The following is an 8,402-nucleotide window of genomic DNA, read 5'->3' on the forward strand; positions in this document are numbered from 1 at the left end:
TTTTTAATCAGTTCCTAACCAAGTCTTTATAACTGCCCAAACGAAAACCGCTCGGTAATAGGAATACACTGATATCTCGAATCTTGGAATTGAAAATGCAATGACCTTGAGCCTCCTTAGGTTTTAATGGTACACATGCTTTCTCTTCTTATTCCAATGAAAAACTCAAGTCCCTCACAGCTGGCCCAATCTGTCTTCACTCAACTTTGTACCTATCTCCTTACAAGAACCAATCACGTAACGCTGTTGAGAATTTGAAATATGTCGATAGATGTTTTCATAAACACATGATATGCACTTTAAATTGCGACATAATGTATATAGATGTCAGACTTGATACCTTTGAGTTGTGGAAGCCCCTCGTCATTGATAATTGTTCCTAATATTCGATTGGCAATTTATCTCTATATATGAAATCGAAGTTTTCGTAAATAAGCATATAATTCTCTTTCAACTATAGTAAATACAAAAACTTAAAAACTGATAATAAATTTGACAGAGCTTCTTTTATCTTCAAGTGTGTTTTCAATGTTTGTCTTCTCCGGCTAAATTGGACAGTTAAAATAGAAAGAATAAACCTACAAAAATAACCTTGAAATCAAACCTGAGAAAACTTGTGAAAGTCCTTTACTCCCCGTGATGTATGATTCAGTTCTCCTGCAAAGTTATTTCTACATGCAAATATTTCTAATAATATATTAATATATTCTCGGTAGGACTAACTTCAATTTAATTTTTTATGGCAGTCTCAATCGATATTCAATGTGTATCACTCACACGTTTTCAGATAGTAGTATCTATCTCAGAAATGTGAGAGAAAGATATCTTCCACCAATTTTTTGATTTATGATATGAATCAAATTTCATTGCCCAATATTATATTTTTGTAGGATTAAGTATTTTTTTCTCAGAATCTCGACAATGTATTTGAGAAGTCAATTTAAAGAATTACTTTGAAATTCAGCTGGATGGATTACTATGAATTTGGGAAGTAATTAACTTCAGTAAGATAAAATTCAGCACTAACATATTTTAACAAAGAATGTAGATAAAATGTCTGTAACAAAAACCTTATGACAGGCATTCATTTTTGCATGTTGAAATCTCAATGTATGTATTCCTGATCAGATATCTGATTGACAGATTTTAACAAATAATGCATATAGAATTTGTGTAATGCAACTTTGCAATACGAATTGTGCAGTCATACTATGAATTCGCAGTCGTTTATTGAAATCTCAGTAAGTGTTTTCCATATCAGAGTTAAAAATAATTTGAATACAAATTCATATTTGTATGTTGAAATATGAATGAGTGTATTCCCGATCAGAGGTCGTAGGAATTTGATGTTGTTTGTTGAATTCTCAATGAATGTATTACCAATCAGGGGTCCAATTTACTTTTGGATATTTTCTCACACCACCTTTTCAAGCAATATGGTTTACCCTGCAAGATAACAACACAACAGAGAAAGAAAAAAATCCCAAATTTTCTTACTAGATCACTTCTAAATGGTCTGGATTTTCAGATCTCTGCTTTGCTTATGGAGGTTATGGATTTTCGAATCTTCAGTTTGCAATTCTTCTTTTCTTTTAAACTTGAGTAAGAGTTTAAAATAATGCTTCAGCCAATAGATCATTCTCCAAGAGCATTAGAGAGAGAGTCTAGATTACAAGAGCAGTCAATAATGAAAAGCAGACCAAAAACTTTCTCCCTCCATTTCATGTTTCATCCTTATTTTAAAGGTTCTAACAATTGTGACTAAAATACCCCAGCAACGCTTAATGTAGATATTACTCCTTGTTGAGGGTAAATAGGAAAAAATGACAGTACACTAAATTGAGTTTCACTAATGAAATAAGATGTTTTCCAAAGTGTAATTTACACTCAGTTATGCATCTGAAATAAAACAAAATATTTTAATGTATACCGTTGTCCTTCAACTTATTATCTTCTAATAAAGATAAGGAAGCTCTTCAGATGATTTTCACCTAAACCTTAATCTTGAGTTCTGACCACTAACGCTGATGCAGTATTGTGAGTTAACCCACGTTGTGGTGTGTAATAAATTCATCCAAATTCCCAAATCAAGATTGATGCTTATACATGAATCTTCAAGTTCACCATACTCTAAGTCACTTTAGGAGAATTAAAGGTGTGAGATACATGGGTAAATAGTAACTCATAGCAGTAAATATTCCATCAGAGATTTGATCTACCTCGTTGTATCTTCTAGTGCACAACTTTTGCTGTAGCGCTCGAAAGCTTAAAACTCAACAATTGAACATGGTAAATAAGTCCATAATTAATTAGTGGATATACATTTAGTGCATACCCATTGATAAGTCCGTAAAATGGTGAGATTAGATGATATTTAATTGTGTCGATGGAGCTAGACTTATGCAAAAACATTTTGCAAAACTTCTCTTTCACAAAATACCTGAATAGTAGGATGAGAAAGGGTTAGATCCATAGGGAGGCAACTATCTAAAATAACTCTGAATTTATATCTTGATTAAAAATGAGGAAAGCATAGATGTTATCAAGTGTACTCTCTTTTTATGGTTTTATTTTGTTTGTTTTAACACGAATGTGCTTGTATTTTTTATTGGGAATTTCAATTTTTGTCACAGAAATTCAGGACAAAAATTTATGCCCTATTGGTTTAGGTAAAACCCAAATCAACATGTTCCAACAGTAAGATTGTATTAATTTTTTTTAATACATGTTTGAGAAATTTTAAGGGATATAAAGGAAATTAATCATGGCTAATCAACAGGGTAGATAGAGTAGATTTGGAATTGAATTGTAGAGTGATAAAATTCCAAATCAAGAGGGAGAAAATAGAGAGAATAATCTTGAGATAAAAAGTAGAGAAAATTTGAGGAAATGCATCTGAGTTAGAATTTGAATTGGATTTGTAAATCCAAGATAGGAGATAAGGTGAGAAATAAAATTGTATGATGTTTTTTATATTTTAATATATTAAACTAGAATCAAATTAGAATGCTAGTTATCATTAAAAAACCTGCAATGGCATGTATATTTTGGCCATGGCATGGTATTTTGGAATCAGTCAAGAAAGGATTAAAAAATAAAGATGAAACTTACAATATGAATCAAGAAATTTTGACTCCCAAAGCAGCTGATGTGTCCCTCCTGACCAGTAAGGCTGGAGAGAGTAGCCTTAGTGTTTTTTCTCAATGTCCTAATGTTTCTTTTATGATCTAACTGTATGGATGGAAGAAGATGAAAAGACATGCATGCCCCCAAAAATTAGGCCAAATCTTATTGTTTGATCTCTAGATATCGTGATTTAAATTTTTAAATCTCAACCATTGGATGCATTTTCTATATTCTCCTCACGCGCTCCACCTGTATCAAAAAGCCACAATCTATTTGCTAGGAACAGTTTCTTGTTTTGCCCGCCATTGAATCACATGTTGCTACCTGTCCTGAACACTTAAAGCAATGCAATGATAGACCACTAATTAATTAAAAAAAATATACCTGAAGGACGGCTAAGAGCGCACCACATATTACGATCTATGTCAGCGTTACATCGTACTTAATTAAAAAGGTGTTTAAAAATTTTCTATTACAAATTACTGTCATTCTTCCGCCTGACTTTACTATGCCAAAAAGAAATGCATTTTTTCATTTGCCCATGTTTGCTTGATGATTTTATATAAATATAAAAAATATCAATCTCGAGCCATGTTTGACGTATATAACGTTTTATGTGTTCATCGGATGATTATGGCATGCGGAATCACAATGCCATAGTTGTTCTGTTTTGAACGATTATAAAATATATTCCCTTAATGCCAAAAAATATTTTATCAACCAGATACTGGTCATGAAATTATGTGAAAATATGGAATAGTCTTGGAAAACTTAAACACATTTAATATTTCTCAAAAAATATTTTCTGACAGTTAAAAAATAATTCCTCAATGAAAATAAAGTCAAAATGTTATGTAAACATATCTTAAACTTTGGTAATAATCATAAAATCACAATGTGCCCTTCCGGGTTTCTTAATCTATATATACAGTTTGGAGCCCTAATCTCAAAAGCCCCTTCTGGTTGCCCTTTGGAAATTGCATTCTAAGACATGGAGACATCTTTCAATCCCTGATGCAATTTTCAAGCAAGGTTTATAGATGTTTTGAAGAAATTTTTTAAAAACATATATCCAAGTCCATAGAACTTGGAATCGTGGTTTTAGGTGCAGAGTGATTCAAGATCATAAGGAAAGAAAGCTTGTGCTTGGAATTCGTGTATCCTCTATCTTGTGATAAGTTTCGTATCTTTAGCGGTTTATATTGAATTGGAGATTTTTGATTTATGAATATTTTCTAACATCTTTAGAAATCCAAAGATTTTAGAATCCATCTTTTGGTTGAGAATTGGAAGAGTTACATGGATATGAAGTTGGACGCGGATGAATCGGATGGTAATCTAAGAACGTAGAAAATTTGATCTTTAGAGATTTATCTGATTCAATTATAAACTTTTTGTGTTACATACTGATTTAGGAGTTGTCCTACAAAAGTGTTGTTGAGGAGAACTTCAGAAATGTATTGTTCTTTTTTTATCGTTGTGGTTAGCCAGGTTAAGGCTTCGCGGGGGGCATATGAAGAAAACTTTGGGGGCCAAGTTGAAGTAGGTCAAGTGATATCATTTCGCGGAAGACTTTAGGGAATTGGAATCACAAGTCTTCATTGATTTTTTCCCTTCTTGGTATCCTTGCTTAGCTATATTTCCAAATGATTCTTTTTTTGGGGTCATTCACACAAATAAAATTGTATATAGAAAATTATCGGCAAGAAATTATTGTTTCATTTCCCCATATACTTGTTTAAACTAAAGATAATGAATACCAATTTAATATCTTAACAAATAAGATTTCTTTAATGTTACTTCCTCATAAGCAATACACCAGTGGAAAAGTCTAAATCCAACATATTTCGATGTTGTTCATTTCAAGCATACCAAATAAATATCCATATTTTTACATTGGTAAGTAAACTATATATAAGACCCAAATATTTGATTTACATTTTATTTAAAGAAATAATGCAGCACAATGAAAAATAACTAAGTGGCTTCGATTTTTAATATCCTAGGCACTATCATAATGGTCTGGGAGGGTTTAGAGACAAAATAGTATTAAGGGAATAATAACAAGATAATAGTGTGAGGGATGGATAAGATAAATTTGAGTGATGGAGATGGATGTAATTAAAGTTTCCAATATTCATTTCCTCAGATCATAATGCCCACCTCATATTTCTTCCTATTTTTCACATATTAATCCCAAGATATGTAGATGCTTCTTTGTTTGAATTTTCAGTTTCCCCTTTGTGACACTGATTTTGAAATATATGTGGCCTATATGCTAATCTCACATTTAAAAGTTATCAAATGTTCATCGATACAATATATTCGTTTTAATGTGTGTGATTGTGATATTTAAAGTCCAAATATACATGTCAAGACCAAGTTAATTATGATGAAATCATAATAATGAATTGAATATTTGCCATAAATATTGTGAATTGAAAGATTGAAAGATTGCCGAGGACATCGAACCATCGAAAGAATCGGGTGTGGTAACCTCAAATTATATCAACAAAACTATGCTTTTATATTTTTTAACACATATTTTTAGATTTCCTCGGGATTAAATACTGAATAAAGATAAAATGAGAAATTTATGATTTACTTTATCGAACTCTATTTATATAGCTTGTGTTGATTTTTGAGACTAACCCCACTTGACTCTTTAGGGTCAATAGATTTCTCACATCTTCGTGGACTTTTATTTGAAATATATGATTTAAGTAAATACAATGGTTAATTTGATTTAGAAATAGGAGGAAATTATAAATCTAAGACACATACTAGATAATAAGAGGAGGCCTTATATACAACAAGCCAATTCTAGAAGCCCATTCAAACCTCATTGAAGATCGAGTCAGCTGAAGGCACAAGTTGTGGCATTAACCCACAATTTTAATATGAAAGGTTTATTTTGATATCTGAGATCAAGGGCACATAGGTCCAGTTTGGAAATCATGAAATCCTAGCTCTCCAAGCCCGTGGAATTAAATCTAATCTCTCATCCCGTCTATTTGTATATCATCTTGGATTTCTAATCCCAAGTTGTTGTTGGAGGCCTAGTGCATCACATTTATTTGATCCATTCTTTTTCTACAAGATTGTGGTAGAAAGAGTTCAAGGCTGATCAAGATTATTGGAGAAACTGCACCACCTGGCCATTGGGAATGCGACAACAAAGTTCATGTAATCTCTTGACTGTTTGATTTAAATTTTCTCATCATTTGTCTAGATAAATATTCAAGATGATATCCTAGTCTTTAAGGGTTCGAACTCATCAAATATCACTAAACAATTCTTTTTGTAGCAAAAGTTACATTGTTTTCAGTTCACTACTCGCCTTGCGCAGCTGCCAAACACAAATTGCGCCTACAGTTTTTCTTTAACATCTAATCTTTTTTATTGCCCTAAAAATTATCTAAAAACTATGTTTTATTACTCTAGATTAACTAACAAAATAAATATGTATTTTATCTTGGTTGACATATTTTTAACTAGTTTCATCTTTTTCATTTATTTTCTTATTTTGAAACTAATTAAAACTCAAGAAAAATATAAAACACCTAAAATAATTAGTATACAATATATTTAAATACAATTCGCTCTCTAATTACATGGTCATCATGGATTCAACCCCTACTTACACTATTATTGGTAATGAAATGTTTCTAAATATCATTGCGTAAATCAATGCTCAAGACGATTTATTTAACCAAATGAATTTCATGTTTTGTATGGCTGATCTCATAGCCATTAGTGTAGAGATATTATTTAGAGAGTAGATGCTATTTGGGGATACTTGAATGAACTTATCTACATGAATTCCTGAATGGTATCATACCTATCACCTATCATGTTGACTCATGGAAAGGGGAGTTGTCATTATACATGAGGCTCAAAAGATGCCTTCTGAATGCACAGTTAAATTTTCACAATGGACTACAATCTCTAATCAAGGGATTCATTTCTAACCATCCTTGGTTGGATGCAGCAACAAGTTCATCAAGGTGAGTTTTTGGTCAATTAGGGGTTTTCACCCAACGCGTTAGAGGATACCCGCCTGCGAAAAATGATGTAGTTCAATCCTTGCCTGAGGTAGTGGAAATATTATGGAAGGTGTTATCCAATGATTCCACCACGCATTTGTATTAACTTAAATAATTAATTAGGGTTTCATAATTAATAAAACCCAAATCACTTAGGAGTCTTGTGATGATGGATGAGGGAATAAATACACAATAACAAATGATGGTAAAGGTCATATAAAATATTTGCCATGGTATTTTCTATCTTCATGGAATGAGGTGTAGCTTGGTACCCCATGGGCTGACAACTTAACCACTCGTTTGGGTTAGATTGACCCTTTAATAATTAATGTATTTATGATATAACTAATATAAAAGTCAGCAGAAAAAGGTTATTAGACCATTAAAGTTATTAGCTTGACCAATATATGAGCCTAGAGGGACACATGCACTAGGTTTTTGGATGACGCTGGATATAACCAAAGTTTGGAAACTTTTATTGAGTTTTCCGTTGGAGTGGAACTTATATGAATTTTTCCTCAAACAGTATAAATAAAGGCGCACCTTCATTTCATACCCGTGAGAATCAGTTTGAGTGCCTCCCTCTTTCTCCTCTTCTCTTTCATTCTGATTAATAGTCATATGTCTTGTATTTCTTCTCCTACAAACTATGTTCAGGCATCTAGAGGACAAGCATCTAAACTGCTTGAAGATGCCCACTTCAAGAACCAAGAAATTAATCCATGCAAATGTGTTTTTTTGGTTTTACTATGTTCTTGGTTTTGATATCTGTTTTAATTTAATATTCGATTGTGTACTTGAATTTGGATTGTGTCAATCTAATCCCCAGAATTCTCGACACAATGCTGTTTGAGGAAAGAGTTCACTAAAATGGTCCATAAAATTTCCAAATGGTGTTATACATAACAGTCTATCAAATCATATACTAGTAAATCACATGATTATGAACTCGTATGTCAAAGTCAAAATATGGTTTTCAATCAACAAGATGCCATTAGTGTCTCAAGTAATAGAAAATATTAAATGAATGTGACGTGAATCAACAGAGTGGTATAGGTATAATAACATTCAAGCATTTATATAAATCACCTCAGATAACTATTTCTCTAGAGAGCACACATGGTGATGGCGAGGAGTCCAACATCTCATCGACAAACGCGTCACCACGGTCAACCGGAGTCAACACGCATGCTTTGGACCACGGTCAACAGGAGTCAACTAAAGTCAACA

The sequence above is a fragment of the Wolffia australiana genome, chromosome 6 (assembly GCF_029677425.1).
Source record: "Wolffia australiana isolate 7733 chromosome 6, ASM2967742v1".
Taxonomy (NCBI): Eukaryota; Viridiplantae; Streptophyta; class Magnoliopsida; order Alismatales; family Araceae; genus Wolffia; species Wolffia australiana.